Source organism: Erpetoichthys calabaricus, chromosome 1 (assembly GCF_900747795.2).
Source record: "Erpetoichthys calabaricus chromosome 1, fErpCal1.3, whole genome shotgun sequence".
Lineage (NCBI taxonomy): Eukaryota > Metazoa > Chordata > Cladistia > Polypteriformes > Polypteridae > Erpetoichthys > Erpetoichthys calabaricus.
This window is the reverse complement of record NC_041394.2, coordinates 7,723,982-7,744,304: the sequence shown is the minus strand read 5'-3', so window position 1 is coordinate 7,744,304 and position 20,323 is coordinate 7,723,982.

Here is a 20,323-nt window from a genome sequence, read left to right as displayed (position 1 = left end):
AGAGCTGAGGTAACAGAAGACATATGGTGGTTTTAAAGCCGGGACAGGATAAATGACATTATCTGGGCAGGAACTAAGAGTTATGTCATCGGGCCCAGAACTGGAAGTTATGTCATCAGGCCTGGAACTGGAAGTGACGTCATCAAGCCCAGGCCGAATTTCCCGTGGTTGGTCTGCAGGGGAAAAAATAGAGAAAGGATTAGTGCACTCTGCCACCCCCTGGTCCGGCATGGAATTACCTTCTTTTGAGCCCTTCATCTGCCTCCCATGTGCACGTATGTGACAGCAGTTTATCCCATACTTCTAGGCAGATCCTCTCAAGCACTGTTAGATTGAATGGAAAGCATCAATGAACTACCATCTTCAGGTCTCAGGTGATCTATGGGGTTTATGGGGTTTAAGTCCGGGCTTTGGCTGACCCACTCAATGACACTCAGACTTGTCTTAAAGCAAGTCCAGCATTGTCTCAGCTGTTTGCTTCAGGTCATTGTTGTAGTGAAAGATAAATTGTTGCCCACGTCAGAGTTTGTGTGCACTCTGGAGCAGATTTTCAATAGACACAGTGCTTGAGTTCTACCCAATGATTTCCATTTTCGTCCCATCTGACAAGAGAATGTCTTTTCCTCAAGTTCAAAGAAACATTTAAACTTGTAACAATCAATTATCACCAAGTTTAGATACTATAACACCAGGGTTGAATTCTAGAATGCTACAAATAAAGACCTATACCCTCTTTAACACTAGAATTACCAGAGCCTATGAAAAAACTTGTAGATCTGTCCCACCTTAAATCCATTCGTACCTCTCCATCAGCATCTTTTGTCCTGTAAATGTGTCGATAAGCAGCAAGCAGACTGCTATAACATCCCCCGACCGCCACACAGTTTTCTCAGCTCAAGTCTGTTTACCTGCATGTCAGTTGCTTAGAGTTGTATAGAGTGAGAAGTCAAGCAAAATGACACCTTTTATAAATACTATATTGGTATTTGGACACTTCAATTCGCAAGCAATAGTACGAGAATGCAGTCAGACTTCATTTTTGGGCAGATACACCATCCAGATCTAAACACTAGCGTGGAGAGTCGCTTGCGTACTGAAGAGTCTACAGCTGCAGGTGAAAGCTGCCGTCGCTGTACTTTGTATATAAGAGCCAGATCGAATGTTATTTACCTATCTTGATTTATTTACATACTTCCTACAGCGTAAAGTCACATGTAGACTGCAGAGCTTCCCGTGTACATATACAAAGTACAGCAACGGCAAAGGTGCGACATGCATTCTTTCTCCGATGTAGAACCATCGTCATCATCTGAGTTCACCTCTGTTATAGCATGTCTTTATGTGAAAACAGCAGCGTCAGATGTGGGATCGTGAATGTGACTGAGGGTATAAAACTGAATAAAAAAAAAACAAAGCTAACTTTTACAAGAGTCATAAATTTACACCGGCTGTTACAGACTCAAATCAAATGTATGTTTTTATTCTAAGACAGTAAGAATAAGAGCACCTCACTTCTCAAACGGACTTATCCGAGGTCGAATCTGTGAATTTTGGATTACTAATCAACAGTTGATACCATTGCGCCACTGAAGCAATTGTATCAAAGGTGTGTGAATGTCACACCCTAATACAGGTTCTTTTTCTTCAGTTATATTCTTGAATAGAAGTGCACTTGTTCTGTTATATTTGTACCTTTTGTGAAAGTGTTTATTTGATATTTGGACTTCAGGCTACATTTTCTCAATTATTACTAAGACATGATAAACGTTTCTGTTTTAACGATGTGTTTATATAGATTGTTGTAGACACGGAACACACATGAAATGCATGTGTTCCAAATAACCATATAGTATTTGATAGATAGATAGATAGATAGATAGATAGATAGATAGATAGATAGATAGATAGATAGATAGATAGATAGATAGATAGATAGATAGATAGATAGATAGATAGATAGATAGATAGATAGATAGATAGATAGATAGATAGATAGATAGATAGATAGATACTTTATTAATCCCAAGGGGAAATTCACATATTTATAAAAGGTGTCATTTTGCTTGACTTCTTACACTATACAACTCTAATCAACTTACACACAGGTAAACAGACTTGAGCTGAGAAAACTGTGTGGCGGTGGGGGTGTGTGATAGTAGGCTGCTTGCTGCTTATTGACACATTTACAGGACAAAAGATGTTGATGGAGAGATGCAAAACGATTTAAGGTGGGACGGATCTACAAGTTTTTTCGTAGGCTTTGGTAATTCTAGTGTTAATTTACGATGTAACAAAAAACAAATGTATTTAGAATTTATATTTAAATCATAAACAACTACAGGTACTGGAATACATTGTAATGAGTAGACAAAACAACTAAAATGGTTTGGAGGATTCACTCTGTATATGGACAGGCAACACAAATGAATGAAACAAGTTATCAAAGACCGAGTCCTAATTGACTACGTGAGGAATCAAGGGTGGGAGTTTTTATAGTGGCCGTGCAGGAAGAGGTCAGTAGGAGGGCGTGGTCTGGGGAGGAGGGCGGAGATTGGTGCTGCTTTAATTGGGTTTCCCTTCTGCTGATCTGTGGAAAAGGGAGAAGAGAGGTTAGTGCACTTTATCAACCCTCGAGCTGACATCTTACCCTCAGTTAAGCCCTTTGATTGCCTCCCATGTGCATGTGTGTGATAACATGTACTGTATATCTCTCTATTATATAAAACCAGTAACGGCGTACTGCACGATAACGTGCAGTGAATACACTTGACTTGAGCATTCATAGCTTTCATCCTTTTTCTCTGTACGTTTAGCATTCGTTTGCTCAGAGGTTGATGCGCTTGCTGCTTCCTGAGCAGCTCTTCTTTTCTCCACCCTAGCGGCCCGCTGCTTCTCTTCTTTCGTTATCATCTTTTCGCATTAAAACTAATTAAGTTAGTTTTTGTGTTGCAATTACTTAGTACTTTTTCTTAATTTTTCACTTAAGCTGGAATTTAAGTGTTCAATCTGCCTCAGGAATGATTTAAGATATGAAGAGGTAGGGGAAGTGACTGTGAAGGTGGTAGGGAATGAGAACGATGCAAGTACGCATGCGCCACACGGCCGCCTTGCTGCGCGCTGCCGAGAGTTGATTTTACAATAAAATAAAATTAAAATAAAAAGAATAATAAAAATCATCACTCCGAAAGCGGGTAGTAGACATCACGTAATATATGTGTGTCAAATTTCAAGTCAATAGGTGAAACGTTTTGCAAGCTACAGGTGATTTAAAATCCTGGACAGACAAACGAACAGCCACAGTAGCGTATTATATACTGTAGAAAGATAATCCTGGGAGGAGACAAGACTTTTTATCCTGGGACAAGAGAAGACTTTTTCAGAGAGATAATTTCAAGTCCTGCGAGACGAGACTTTTTGCCAAGAGATTTAACTGTGCCCGGGGCTGGAAATAAAAGACTAAGAATAGATGACAAAGGAGAACATCGTAAAGTGGTTAAAAAATGTCAGCATGATACACATGCAGAGCAGGTTTTACGAAAATGGAAGTCTCAAAAAACTGTTAGTAAAGATTGCATTAGCACTAACAAACAGAAATTATTACTTGGTTAAGTAACAGAACAGAGAAAAGAGATTAAATATATGGACATAGGTAATATGACAGGAGTATATATATATTGTTCAGATTTAAAGTTTAAGTCAGAGACTTGTAGATCGTCTAATTTGTGTTGCCATCAGGGAAAAGTAGTGCTTCTTCCCAATGAAGAGGCGTATCGGTGAGAATTAAAAGATTTGTTACTTGGTGAAAGTGAAATCCACAAACACTACGGGCAAAATATCAGAATCTACAATAGTCTGTTCACATTCGCATCATTCAATGTTCAAAATGTAGATTTACACAATTCAGGACCATACACTATGAGAATCTGTGGTCCCACAACAATTAAAGCTATGACAAGTTTAATTTCAAAGAAACCACAATTCGGTCAGGATTATATTTTTTGATCACGGAGCAGCGATACAACATAGAATCAAAAGAGTTAAACGATCGGACGTATTAGAAATTCTACAGCTAATAATGGATACAAGTCCATACGTCCAAAAGTACTGCACTTTACACGAAATTTATTTGAAAAACACGAACAAAGAAGTTTTCTCGGATTTCTATATGAATAAGAAAGATCACGCTCGCATATATAATAAACCAACATGTGGCAAATTGTCATCGATAATAGTTTCGAAAGACAGAGATATAAAAGACAGAGCTAACATTCGTGTTTATCCAAAAGCACAGCATGATGCGTCGCAAGCGGCAGATCCAGGAAATGACTAGCATGTAGTGCCCGCACGGGGGTTGGAGAGCAAAGCGAGCAGGGGGCAGAGCCACTTAATATATACATATATGTATATATTGTGAGGTTTCTGAACTCTTTTGGGAACCCTCTAAGAGAACGACATGCTGAAGAGTGATTGCCGTGTCTGTAGAGGGCTGCTTGTCCATCGCCGATTCAACCACAGGTTCACAGCGCAGCGGAAACAACTACAAGCCGATCGCGGTTGTGCTATCAACACCTGTCACCGACTGGGTAATGCAAGGAACATTATAAATGCAGGGAACAGTATAAATTGGCCACTGACCTGGTCACGACTAGGCCCGTTTGCTGTGTCTGTGTATAAGAGAGTGGTAGATTCCACTACAATAAATAACCCTGCTGTTCCTGTCCCAATCTGAATAAAGCTGGTTTTGCTAAAGTACTGGGACTCAGCCTCATTTTTTGGGGGGAAGACAGCGTCACAATATATATATATATATATATATATATATATATATATATATATATATATATATTGTGGAGGACGGCCAGGGTCCATGCCCGGCCAGGACGTCCCTTCTACTTGTATTCCGGGAGAGCAGCCATGGACTCCTCAATACCTCCCCTGCGACGCTTGGTGTCAGCCTCCCTGGTTAATGATAATGCCTCAGTTTCCCACAGGGTATCATGGGAGATAGATAGATAGATAGATAGATAGATACTTTATTAATGGAGTTCTTCCCAATCCTGTGGGGACCTGGGATGGCCGCCAGGGGGCAAGGCGGAGATAATTCAGCCCAGCTGGTCTAATCATTGGGCCCACATGGAAGTGCAATTGGGAACAGGTGAGCAAGCAACAGGAGCACTCCTGGGAGGGCCATAAAAGAAGCCAGCAACCACCACTCAGGGCCAGAATCGAGAGGAAGAGGACGAGGTGCCTGAGAGGAGTGGTGGTGCCAACGGAAGGATTGCTGTCATTATAAAGAGATACTTTGGGACTGTGTTATACCTCTGGGGTTCACGGGGAAGACGTGCCCCACAGGTGAAGAAAAAGATTTATTTGTGTTGTGTTAAGTGCTTGTGGGACTGTGTTGGGCCTGTGGAACATGAGGAAGACGTGCCCCACGGCTGAAGAGAAAATAAAAAGATTTGTGTTCAATTTATATGTGCCTCAGTGTGAATCTGTGCCGGGTCGGATGCTTATATAGCGCCTTATTCACAATATATATATATATATATATATATATATATATATATATATATATATATATATATATACAGTACATATTGTGGAAATAACGGGGGCTGTACCACTCCCCGAACCCGAACACAGACAGGCAGAGACACAAGTCCAAAAGCACACACTTTATTTCCTCGTGGGGCAACTCTATTCCCCAGCTCCACACTTCCAATCACAGTAACCAATACTTCTCAGTCCCTTCTCTCTTCTTCTCTCTTTATTTCACGTCTTTCTTTCTCCTCTGCCTCTTTTTCTCCTCTCTGCTGCCTCCACTCCTCTGCACGCAAGCTTTATCCACCACCTCCCGACTCTTGCTCCTCGAATGGAGTGAGGCGACCTCCTTTATAGTGCACCCAAAAGTACTCCAGGTGCACTCTGATTCTCTTCTGGCAGCACTTCCAGGTGTGGCGGAAGTGCTGCAGTCCAGGGCTCTGGGACCGTCCAGGTGCCCCATGGTTGTGGCCACGGGCTTGGAGCTTGGAAGCTCAACCCTGCTGGGGTCTGATGCAATCCAGGGGGGTTGCCCTCTTATATTCTGGGGGAGGTATTGCTGTGAACCTGTTATGAAATATGGTTGATCTCACCCATCCAATAGAACCTTTTTAGCTTCATCCAATGCTGGTTGATTTTTATTTTCTTTGTCTAAAGTCTGGGAACATCCAGTAAGTATAATCCATTAAATTAAAGCTTCTGCAATCCACTTAGAATTCCACAACCACTTTGTATTCCTTAAGACCTGTTTCCCAAGATGGAGGATCTCCTGCTTCCCAGTGGCTTCTCCTTTTTCTTTCCCAGCTTTTTTTTTCTTTTTCTCTTCCTTCCTCAAGATGATGAACTTCCTATTACACTTTGCTTCAATTTAAAAGTCCTTCTTGTGTTCCCATTACCTCTGGCAGTCTTTTCAAAATAAAAAAATTAGCAAGGAATTGTAGTTTCCGTAACAGCCAATTACAGCTCACTGTGCCTTTGTCACAAACTGTCTTATGCCTTTTACTAAAAGTGTGTGCTTTCCACTCTAGTCACACTCTCAGATCACTACCTGAATGATGGAGTGCCCCCGAGAATCTCAATCTCCCAAACATATTTTTCAATCTTAGCAGGATGACTGCTAAAATTCTGTTAGAATAACCACTGGGTTCTTTGTCACCTACCTGACCAAGATTCTTTTTGCCTGGTTACTCAGTTTTACCAGACAGTGCACTTAAATTGGCTTGGAGCAGCAGCAGTCATAATATTTCAATGAGGAGTGAGTGGCCATTGCTCAGAAGGGGGCTGAAAGGTCTCTCATGCTGAGAGACTAGGTAGCAGGAGCGACCATCATGCTTGCAAGTGGTGATGGCAGCGGTTGAATGTACAGAACGCCCGCCCGCCAGGATTGCCAGCGGTTCAGGTGGAGTAGGGCTCGCTGGCTGCCCGCGGACACCATGGGATTGGTGACAGGGACATGGGCTGGATGAGATGGGTGTCTGCACCTGTTGGTCGACATCTCTCTGGGCTGCCAGATCCAAACAGGATCAGCTGGAAAGGTGTCAGTTTTAAAGGAGAGCACCAGGGCTTGGGGATTTTAAATTTTGTTTCCTGCACTGTTCTTTTTTTACCTCGTTTTAATGGATTTATTTATTGCATTTTTAATGTTCACCTTTATGCCATCCCCCTTGCTTTGTTGTGTTTGTCCTCATCTGCCAAGCTCATCTGGTTACGTTATTGACGGTGTCGGGTTCGAGAGGCCCCCAGATCAGCGTGGGAGCATCGAGCCGACCCGCACCGTCACCAATTTTTTTTTAATATGTCTGCAAACCTTTCAGAAAACATGTCTTCCCTTTGTGATTTTTGTGTTATGGATTGTAGATTGTTGGGAAAAAATGGCAAATGTATCCATTTCAAATGAAATTTACAACACAATAAACTGCAGAAAGTGAAGGGGTCTGAATACATTGCAAATCTTCTGTAGATTTTATTATGAATTCTTGTGACACACCGATCTTTATAATCTGAGAATGTTTCTTTGCCACTTTTATCCTCTGCCTCGATGGTGTCTGCTGTACTAATAAACTTTTTTATTGCCTGCTTCTATCTTCTTATTATTCGGTTCTGTCCTCATGAGGCTCCATCTGAAATATTTCTGTTAAAATGTTGAGGTGATTTTCTTCACATGTTCCCACTTAATCAGGGATTTTTCACACTGCAGTGTATTCTTTGTGCAAACCATTCCAAGCAGTCAGTATTGTTATGGTCCATCTGGAAAGCCTCTGATGTGATCAAATGGCAAAAAAAAACCAAATCCTGAAGGTGACGGAAAGAAAAAGGATCTATGACTTAGGATGTCATGGTATTCTGCACAAAGAAGGTGACGCCACCAAGGCTTCCAGAGTGTGAAGGCAAACAAAGGTGTTGATGAGAAAGTGTGTATATAAGCAGGGAAAGCAGAGCATGACCATCACATAAATATTAGTAAATACATTAAAAAAAAAGAAAGAAGTGAAACTTGGGCACACACAGAAGCTAGCCGAGCCTGGAATTAAGAAGGAGCAATGTGGCACCATGAATATCAGAACACTGGGAACATTTACTGTAGATGAGCAAAGACCATTCAGCCCGACAAAGTTTAGCAGTCCTATGTGCTTAAAGTCGTTGTCACATTAGGTGACTTCAAGCTGTAGGGTATGTCAGACTTGCCATCTGTGATTGTAAAAAAATTGCTCAGCATGTCGAATTGTGTGACTGCATGTCGACTTTCCAACATAGTAAACTGATAGTGTGCTGCCTGACAGAGCCAGCGCTGTATGAAGGGTTAACAAGCGGAATGAATCAACCCACAATCTTGGCCCCTTTTTTCTGTTTTACACTCTGTGCTGGTACAAAAAACACGAGACATCAGACAGACGGGATTGGGTTCTGTTTGTGAGGTCCAAAACAACTGCATTCCTAGATAGATAGATAGATAGATAGATAGATAGATAGATAGATAGATAGATAGATAGATAGATAGATAGATAGATAGATAGATAGATAGATAGAAGGGTTCTATATAATAGATAGATAGATAGATAGATAGATAGATAGATAGATAGATAGATAGATAGATAGATAGATAGATAGATAGATAGATAGATAGATAGATAGATAGATAGATAGAAGGGTTCTATATAATAGATAGATAGATAGATAGATAGATAGATAGATAGATAGATAGATAGATAGATAGATAGATAGATAGATAGATAGATAGATAGATAGATAGATAGATAGAAGGGTTCTATATAATAGATAGATAGATAGATAGATAGATAGATAGATAGATAGATAGATAGATAGATAGATAGATAGATAGATAGATAGATAGATAGATAGATAGATAGAAGGCACTATATGATAGATAGATAGATAGATAGATAGATAGATAGATAGATAGATAGATAGATAGATAGATAGATAGATAGATAGATAGATAGATAGATAGATAGATAGATAGATAGATAGATAGATAGATAGATAGATAGGCTCGGTAGCAGTGGCCAGAGCAGAGGGAGTCTGGCGGAAGAGAGACAGGAGAGTGAGATGCCAGGATGGCCGCGCCTCGGTCTTTTAAATTCTCCTCTCGCAGCAAGCCTGCAGCTGATCTCGCTAAGAGGAGCTGTAAGGGTGTGTTTGTTTCCCATTGAAAAACTGTTTAAGGGGGGGTTTCTGAAGGGCTGTAGCATCCACCTGCAGCAGCGGTCATGATAGATAGATAGATAGATAGATAGATAGATAGATAGATAGATAGATAGATAGATAGATAGATAGATAGATAGATAGATAGATAGATAGATAGATAGGCTCGGTAGCAGTGGCCAGAGCAGAGGGAGTCTGGCGGAAGAGAGACAGGAGAGTGAGATGCCAGGATGGCCGCGCCTCGGTCTTTTAAATTCTCCTCTCGCAGCAAGCCTGCAGCTGATCTCGCTAAGAGGAGCTGTAAGGGTGTGTTTGTTTCCCATTGAAAAACTGTTTAAGGGGGGGTTTCTGAAGGGCTGTAGCATCCACCTGCAGCAGCGGTCATGATAGATAGATAGATAGATAGATAGATAGATAGATAGATAGATAGATAGATAGATAGATAGATAGATAGATAGATAGATAGATAGATAGATAGATAGATAGATAGATAGATAGATAGATAGATAGATAGATAGATACTATGGTCACCAGAATGAATAAAAAGGAGGAACATTAAAAAGAAACAAAAATGTCTATCATGGAAGTCCCAGTCCCAGGCGCTATACAGATGTTTTTCTGTTGGTATAAATGACCCATCATCATGTTTCTTGACCCACATCTGATGAATAATTCTTTGGCTGAAAGTCCTCAGTGTTGGTGTGTCACAGAGAGGATGGGCAGCATAGTTCATAATGGCACTCAGTTTTGTTGAGTGAGCCCACCCTTTTAATTAGCTTGTTAATTCGGTGGGCCTCTCTTGAAGTGATGTGACCAGCCCAGCACACCACAGTATAGAAAATCACCCTGGCCATCACAAAGTTGTAGAAGATGTGAAGGATGTCACTTCCTACATTAAAGGGACACAGTCTCTTAAGACAAAAGGGCCTGCTCTGCCCTTTCTTCTGCACTTCCTCTGTGTTTTGACATCAGTTTAAACAGTCATTGACATGGACCCCCATGCACTTGTAGAAGTGCATCACCTGTACATCCACTCCCTGAATAGTGACTGGACAGAGAGGCTCTTTGGTGCAGCAAAAGCCAATAAGTAGTTCCTTGGTTTTGCTGATGTTACGGTGCAGACATTTCTTTTTGTATCAAGAAACCAAATTCTCCCCCTGACTCCTCTCCTGTGTCTCATGCCCCTTGTCAATTCCCCCCATAAATGCAGAATCACCTGAGAATTTCTGCAAGTGACCTGACCTGCTGTTATATTTCTAGTCTGAGGTGTACAGAGTGAAGCAGACCGGACTGTACCTTGTGGTTCTCCAGTGTTGCACACACAGTCCTTGAGCCTCACAAACTGTGGTCTGCCTGACAGACCCTCCATTATCCAGGTCACCATAAGCTCATCCACCTGCATATCTTTGAGTACACCCCTTAACAGGGATTGCTGGATGGTACTGAAGGCACTGAAGAAATAAAACACATCATCCTGGCAGAGCTGCCAGCTTTGTCCTGGTAAGAGTTAGCCTTGTGGAGCAGACAGATAATTGCACCCTCCAATCCAGTCTTTATTCAATAGGCAAACTGCAGTGGGTGCAGGTGGTCTGCCACAAGAGGACTCACGTAGCCCAGGGCCAGTCTCTCAAAGGTCTTCATGACGTGAGATGTAAGTGCCACTGGTCTGTAGTCATTAGGTGAAATGGCGCCTGTCTTTTTTGTAACAGGAGCAATGCAGGATGTTTTCCACTGCAGCATCACTTGAGATTTAGGCAGCATTGTTAAACATGTTGGGAGACCACTGCCTTCAATATCTTAGAAAGCCCAAATGTATGAAAGGACCTGCATTTAATAGTATTTACAGTATGTCTCCCCGTGTTTCCTTCTCCTCGGCCAATGCCTGTAACTTCTTGTTACCAAAACAAAGCAAGTTAATGCATTCTGTCGGCAGATGTGCTTGGCTCATGTTTGAAGGAAATTCAAAAAGATGGGTGACGCACTTCCCTGTAGAAGCCTTTAAAGTATCCATTTATTCTTCCTCAGCAGAATGGCAGACTTTAGTACTTCGGAGAGTTCAAATCAGAATGCAAACAATAAAGGAGAATATTAAATAAAGGCTATCATATTGGTGTGTCATATCTTAGATTAGATTAAATAAACGTTTTTAATCCTAAAGGGGAATTTCAATGCACAGAGCAGCAAAAACGTAAAAATCAAAAGATACAGACCCAGAGGACAAATAATACAACTAATCACTCAATCAATCAATCAACAAATGATGTATATCATGGCATCTAGCCTGGCCATTGGGAGGAAGCACTCTATTTCCTTATAGAAGTGGGCTGAAAAGACCCCCAGAGGAGTTTCTTAGTATACAGTGGTGGAATGAGCCCGTAGCTAAAAGTGCTCCTAGAGAGTGCCTCCTGCAGGGGATGGAGGGGATTATTTATGATGGCATCCAAGTTTGCTACCATCCCCTTTTCCATGACACCTTCCAGTGCGTCCAGAGTCCACCCTGTGACGGAGAAGACATTTTTGATAACTTTCTTTGGGCATTGTGCGTCTTTTGAGCCAGGGGTACTTCTACGTGGAGATGGAAGTGTGGAACACCACAGTGACTGCAAAGAGTCGGTAGAACATTTCCAGGAGCTTGATATGAACATCAAAAAACTCTTCAGGAACTCCAGTCTGCTTGGGCCTTTCATGAATAGCTCCACTGTGTTATCTATCTATCTATCTATCTATCTATCTATCTATCTATCTATCTATCTATCTATCTATCTATCTATCTATCTATCTATCTATCTATCTATCTATCTATCTATTATATAGTGTCTTTCATTCTATCTATCTATCTATCTATCTATCTATCTATCTATCTATCTATCTATCTATCTATCTATCTATCTATCTATCTATCTATCTATCTATCTATCTATCTATCATATAGCACCTTTCTATCTATCTATCTATTATATAGTGCCTTTCACTCTATCTATCTATCTATCTATCTATCTATCTATCTATCTATCTATCTATCTATCTATCTATCTATCTATCTATCTATCTATCTATCTATCTATCTATCATATAGCACCTTTCTATCTATCTATCTATCTATCTATCTATCTATCTATCTATCTATCTATCTATCTATCTATCTATCTATCTATCTATCATATAGCACCTTTCTATCTATCTATCTATTATATAGTGCCTTTCACTCTATCTATCTATCTATCTATCTATCTATCTATCTATCTATCTATCTATCTATCTATCTATCTATCTATCTATCTATCTATCTATCATATAGCACCTTTCTATCTATCTATCTATCTATCTATCTATCTATCTATCTATCTATCTATCTATCTATCTATCTATCTATCTATCTATCTATCTATCTATCTATCTGTTTTACTAGTTTTCATGAAAATGTCTCTTTATGGCAAGAATTGAAATGTCAAATGTCTTCATTATACATGATCAGATGATTTTCTTGTTATCTGTTGCAATGCGTTAATTTTTTCTGTTTTCAGAAAACACATTTGGTTTAGATCCAGTCAAACATGGCAGCAGATATTCAGGGTGCACTTTATTTCATTCTCTGTATTTTTCATTTTTCAACTGCTTTCTAAGATGTTTCTTGGCTTCTTAAAATAATTTCATTTCTTGTCATACCTTCTAAAAATGCATTTCTTTTTCTCTATCAATGTTCCATTTCATGCAATGTGAACAATGCATGCTTCCTATAGCAACGAAGAGTGTCGTGATGTGTAGCCATCCCTTTTGAAGAAGTTCAGACAATATGCAAAACAAAGCTCTTTGTCTTTTATAAGATGCCAATGCTGACATCCAAATGGCTCCTAGCAACAAGCAAGCAGGTCTGAAAGATGAACTGTGACAAATCGGTATATCCATCCATCCATTTTCCAACCCGCTGAATCCGAACACAGGGTCACGGGGGTCTGCTGGAGCCAATCCCAGCCAACACAGGGCACAAGGCAGGGAACCATTCCGGGGCAGGGTGCCAACCCACCACAGGACACACACAAACACACCCACACACCAAGCACACACTAGGGCCAATTCAGAATCGCCAATCCACCTAACCTGCATGTCTTTGGACTGTGGGAGGAAACCGGAGCGCCCGGAGGAAACCCACGCAGACACGGGGAGAACATGCAAACTCCACGCAGGGAGAACCTGGGAAGCGAACCCAGGTCCCCAGGTCTCCCAACTGCGAGGCAGCAGCGCTACCCACTGCACCACCGTGCCGCCCAAATCGGTATAATAATTAGTAATTACCTTAAAATAAAACATGTAAACTTAGCACTAAATAAAATGAATTATTGTATACCAGATATGTAAAAATCTAATGGAGTGCCATGACAAAGTATGTACCCTTTTCCTGATTTCATCTGTTACTGTAGATTTTCAACACTGAATTTTTTCAGATCTTCAGCAAAATTTGAATATAATTTGAAAAATTTTCAAATTTTGAAAAGAGACAAATGTTTGTTTGCAGTGCTTTGAATAAAGTTCCTTTTTTTCTACAACCACCTGTGTCTCTGTGCAAATCTGTGACCCAAGCGTGACAATTAGTTAAAGCGTACATGTGAGAATAAAGAGCAAATTGTTTTAACTTCCTGCGGTGGGCTGGCGCCCTGCCCGGGTTTTGTTCCTGCCTTGCGCCCTGTGTTGACTGGGATTGGCTCCAGCAGACCCCTTGTGACCCTGTGTTAGGATATAGCCGATTGGAGAATGACTGACTGACTGACTGTTTTAACTTCAGTATCTAATGAACAATATTATCCTAGACCAAATGTCACTGTGTGAAAAAGTAATCGCCCTCTTATTCTTAACCTCCTTGGCATTAACTCTGAGCGTAACTCTGGCTTGGAATTTAATGTAATTACGGCGGTTAAGCCCAAGTCAGACTCAGGGTGATGTTAAATGATCTGCTTTACAGTGTTAAGCCTGAACACACTTACACACACGCAAGCACATTATGGTCTGAATACAAACAAGAATGAAAGTTAAAAATAAAAGGAAAGTAAAGAAATAGATGTCTGACCTGGCAGTCCCAGTCCCACTGAGTCACTATTTCTTTTGCTATAAAGGAGTGCTCATCATGTTTCTTGACACACTTCTGTTGAATAATTCATTGGTGTGACACCCTGTGTAGTGGCAAGGTTGGCACCAGACCACACAGTGGGCGTCTTGTAATGGAGGACTGACCCTGATCAGATCTGTGATAAGTCAAACAAGAGTGGGTTGTTTACAGGTGCCACTTGTAGCGGTCAGGGGCCGCTAAGATTCACACCGTCCAGAGTGACGGTGATTTATTTATTTTAATACAAGAGATTCCAGGAACGTCCCCAGCTTTGGATCGACCCACACACACTCACGACAGAGACCAATAAAGCAAACAGGGAAAGGCAAACAATTAAGAGTATAATGAAACCCAATTAACTAAATGAAAACAGTAATACCACCCCTGACCCCTTCGGCGATATTACATTTAACATATATACACACAAACACCACACAGCAAAGTCCATGAAACCAAACCGGATGAAATGAGAAGTGACGAAGTTAAGTCCATGTTGATCTGTATGTTGAAAGGATGAAAGAAAACACAGTCCTACCGGTAGTTACTGAAAGGATGAAATCAGATGGATAGTTCAGGAGCGCTCCACTCTTCCGGAATGAATCCAAACGCAGTCCTCAGTGCACAGGTAGACAGTGATCCAGACTCCAACAAACGAATACAGTCCAGGACACAATGATTAATTAAAGTTCCAACAATAGCAGGCAGCACGACAGATAAACGCAACACACAACGCACCAAACAAAACAAAAAAACTTTTCTCCTTTTGCCCTTTTTTAAACCTCCTTTGACCACCTTTGACCCCAGCAGCCCCTGCAAGGACTGCTGGGAGATGCAGTTCTTAGAAAGCAGCACTGCTACAAACTAAACAACAAAACTATTGTCCCAATCAAGAAATAGTGAACAATTTATACAGTGAAGCTTCCCGTCCCCAAAAAATTAAAAATAAAGATGAAAATGTATATACACAAAAATGGTAGTCTCCCTAAATGACGAAAAGGAAGAAACTACACACGTAACAAAAGTCCAAAGAATGCCAAAAATATGAAAAGGAAAAAAAAAACCAGTACATATAAGAACAAAAACAAAGTGCACCAAAACCCAAAATAAAGCTACACTAGGGGATATCAAGTCAAGTCAAGTAGGACAGCATGCACTGGTACAGCATGTTGCCGCACCCACTACACAATGAAACAACTCAGGATCCCGGTTGGCAACCCCCCAGGCAGACATGCGGTCCAGTCCCACCCTTTGAAATTTACCCTCTATCTGCCGCAGCCAGGTGTTACGTGGGCGACCCCTTGGCCTGGTCCAGCCACTCGGGTCCCCAACAATGAGGATCTTACGAGCCGGATCACCCTCGGGGAAACGCACCACACGGCCGTAGTGCCATAACTGATGCTGTGACGATTCGGGTTGGGCTCCGTGCTCCCATCTGCTGTTTGGGAGCCCTTGAAATCCACCACCCTCGATAATGTTACCGAGATGAGCTAGACAGTGAGACAACAATAGCAATGGAGCAAGGGGATGGTACAAATGTGCAAAAGTGCTTTATTAAACAAAAACAACAAAACAAAGTCCACAAAGTGCAGTGCATTTTCAAAAGTCCATAAATAAATAATCCATTAAAAGATGATGAGGTTAAAATGTTGCTGGAAGCAGTCCTTTAAAATACAATTAGAGCCTTAGTGGTTCTTTTACACTAGCGTCTCACCTGCTTCTCTCGTTTGGGCCCTGCAGCAGGCGAGACGCTCTCTCTGCAGCTGACCTTCTTTCTTTTACACAGGTCTGGAGGACTCACGATCCTGGCTTTGGTCGCGCACTCATCCCAGGCCCAAGACTTGGAGTCCTTGACAACCAGGACGCTCACGTCAAGGACTTCTCCACCAAGCCTCCCGACTCCCGCTGCCATCCTGGCCTTACGCGGCCAGTCGCCCTTCACTGGTCACTCCCGCTACTCGATCACTCAGCGGGAGCGACCACTACTACGACTCCCAGGTTCTGTTCAGCTGCCTGTGAGCATTCACTCGCTCGCTCACCCGCACCGGCTCTCTTTCTCTCTCTTCTCTTCTCTCCTGCTCCTCGCTCTCCAGCAACCTCCGTCTTTCTTTCTCTTTCATTTTCTTTTCCCTCTCTCTCTAGCTGACTCGCGCTTCAATAAATGTCGAGAGGGCATAGCAGCTGCAGCAAATTAGCATCCCCAGGAACAATCACGGATGTGGGCGGTCTCTCACCTGTGCACCTAGGTGAGAAACGCCCACACCGCCGATCGCCCTGAGACCCGATTTAGCCACAACTACCACGTCCCCTCGCTAAGCCGCGAGTGTTGTGATTATTCATTTTAGAAACTGGCCTTTGCTGAGAGAGCTGTGGACCCGCTATACCACAGACACTCCCTCACAATGCAGGTCATGTGCCTCATTCAGGACTCCATGAGCAACACAGAGTCAAACCAACGGTACCCAAGGATTTTCCGGAGAGACACAGTACCAAAGGAGTCCAGTCGCCATCTCAGGTCACTGGATAGCGTCCATGTCTCGCAACCATACAGCAAGACAGGAAGCACCAGGACTCTAAAGACTTGGACCTTCATTCTTTTGCATAGATATCAGGAGCGCCACACACCCCTTTCCACCAACAACACAATACAATACAATACAATTTATTTTTGTATAGCCCAAAATCACACAGGAAGTGCCGCAATGGGCTTTAACAGGCCCTGCCTCTTGACAGCCCCCCAGCCTTGACACTCTAAGAAGACAAGGAAAAACTCCCAAAAAAAACCTAGTAGGGAAAAATGGAAGAAACCTTGGGAAAGGCAGTTCAAAGAGAGACCCCTTTCCAGGTAGGTTGGGCGTGTATTGGGTGTCAAAAGAAGGGGGTCAATACAATACAATACAATACAATACACAGAACAATTTCTCAATATAGTAAGAAATAAAAAATATAAATTTTAGAAGTACAGAGCAGAATTTAACAGTACATGATTTGTATAGAGTCCTGGAGACCTCATCCTTCAAGCTGTCTCCCCCATTTGGCCATTCCACGGCTGAAACAGTGCTGGGCCAGCCAATCCGATGAAAGGACCCCTCTTTCCCACGATTCCCGCGATCCTCCATCTGGGATGACTTTTCCTTAGGCAGGCAAAACAACTTGGCAGGTGGGCCATGGCACCAAGTGTCACATTTGAGTACCGAGAAGAAAAACAGAATAAGTGAGGGTTAGTATATAATAATAACTGTCATGTTACTTATGTTTAAGTGCTAATGACTGACAACAGAGATGCAGTCTTTACAGTTAATCAGCAGCTCTAGTCAGGGTGTGCTAAACTGAAGTAGTGAGTCTTCAGCTGGGATTTAAAAGCTGAGACCGAAGGGGCATCTCTTATAGTAGCAGGCAGACCATTCCACAGTTTAGGGGCCCTGTAACTAAAAGCTCGACCTCTCACTGTTATTTTATTAATCCTTGGAATCATAAGTAGACCGGCATCTTGAGATCTTAATGTGCGCTCTGGTTTGTAAGTCATGATAAGTTCAGACAAGTAAGCCGGACCTCGGCCATTTAATGCTTTATATGTTAAAAGAAGGATTTTGAAATCTGCCCTTAAACTTAACCGGGAGCCAGTGTAAGGATTTAAGAACTGGAGTTATATGTTCGTATTTTCTTGTTCTTGTAATAATTCTCGCAGCCGCATTTTGGATTAACTGGAGGCTGTATAAAGAACAGTTTGAACATCCAGTGAACACCGCATTGCAGTAGTCAATCCTACTAGAGATAAATGCATGAATTAGTTTCTCAGAATCCTGTTTATTTAAAAAGCGCCTTAATTTCCTAACATTTTTAAGATGGAAGAAACATGTTTTGGACAACTTTGTAATATGCGCTTTAAATGACATGCTAGAGTCAAACATAACTCCTAGATTGTGGGCTGATTCAGTAAAATTGACTGGGATTCCAACTGAGTTAAATGACGACAAAATATTGTTGTGATCAGCGTCATTCCCTCCAACAATTAACATCTCTGTTTTATCTGTATTTAAAGACAAGTAGTTCTTATTCATCCACTCCTTTAATTCACTAACACAACTAATTAAAGACAACATCGGAGAAACTTCATTTGATTTAAATGAAAGGTATAACTGGGTGTCATCTGCATACGAGTGAAAATTAACATTATGTTTCCTAATGATAGATCCCAGTGGAAGCATGTAAAGTGAAAACAGTAAAGGTCCCAGTACTGAACCCTGCGGGACACCATATTGAACTTCTGTGTATAATGATGGAGTACTGTCAGCACATTTCTGTACATATTGGAATCGATTTGATAAGTAAGAACTAAACCAAGCGAGCACGGTGCCTGTAAGCCCAACATCATTTTCTAGCCTGTGCAGTAAAATAGAATGGTCGATGGTGTCAAATGCTGCACTTAAGTCCAACAACATAATTACAGTGGAGTTTCCTTCATCAGAGGATATCAGAATGTCATTTACAACCCGCGTTAGTGCCGTTTCTGTACTATGACCAGTGCGAAAACCAGACTGGAATTTCTCAAATAAATTGTAATGCATAAGGTGTGTCTGAAGCTGACTGGCGACTACGTTTTCTAGTATTTTAGAGAGAAACGGTAAATTTGAAATAGGCCTATAATTATTAAGTATATGTGGGTCAAGGTCTGACTTTTTAAGTAATGGTTTAATGACTGACACTTTTAGTGCATCAGGTACTGTGCCATGGAATAATGAACTATTGATAATGTTTAGGATAGGCGCTGCAAGAACATCCATTGCACTTTTTACTAGTTTTGTTGGCACTGGATCTAGGGAACAAGTAGTGGGCTTCATTTTAGAAATTAAACTTAAGACTTCCTGCTCAGTTACAGGAATAAAATTACTAAAGTGCTGAGTGCAACGTGAGACAGGGTCTGCTAAGCTAGTATTTGGTTTGTACTGTGATGCAGAGATCTGGGATCTTATATTTTTAATTTTCTCATTGAAGAAGTTAATAAAGTCCTCACAGGTGGCGCAGTGGTAGTGCTGCTGCTTTGCAGTAAGGAGACTGTGGAAGATTGTGGGTTTGCTTCCTGGTTCCTCCCTGTGTGGATAGCGCTTTGAGTACTGAGAAAAGCGCTATATAAATGTAATGAATTATTATTATTATTATTACTGCTAATGTCTGTTGGTATTTTGCACTGTTGATCTGAATTTTCATTTGTTAATTTAGCCACTGTTCTAAACAGTACCCGAGGATTTTTATTATTGCTATCTATTAATGTAGAATAATATTCTGACCGAGCTTTAAAGAGGGCTTTTTTATATTTATTAACACTCTCTGTCCATGCAATTTGAAAGCCATGTAGCTTTGTTGTTCTCCATCTGCGCTCCAGTTTTCGACACTCTAATTTAAGAGCTCGAGTGTTTTTATTAAACCAGGGAGAGTTTCTATGTGCTTTGACCACTTTTGTTTTAAGGGGAGCCACTGTGTCCAGAGCATCTCTCAAGGTCACATTATAATGTGATGTTAGCTCATCTAAATTGTTTTCCGTGTTTACATTTGATGTTAACTGATCTAAATGGTTTTCCACAATTACACTCGACTTACTCAAAGTATCTATAAATTTTGAAGCAGAATTACAATCTAGATGTCGCACTGTCTTTGTTTTAATCTGGGAGTGTGTTGGCAAGGGCAGGACTAAATCCAATGTAATTAAGTAGTGATCAGAAATAACTTCATTTAATGGAGTAATAATTAAATTTTGAATTTCAACTTTGTAAGTTATAATTAAATCTAATGTGTGGTTATGATTATGAGTTGGACCTTTGACATTCTGACAAAATCCTACTGAATTTAACAAATAAGTAAAACATTTGCTAAAAGTGTCAGTTTCCACATCAATCTGTACATTAAAATCACCCATCAGTACTACGTGATCTTAATTTATAGCCAAGTCAGATAAAAGGTTGCTAAATTCAGACATGAACAATGAATATGGCCCTGGTGGTCTGTAGACTCATGACCCCCCCC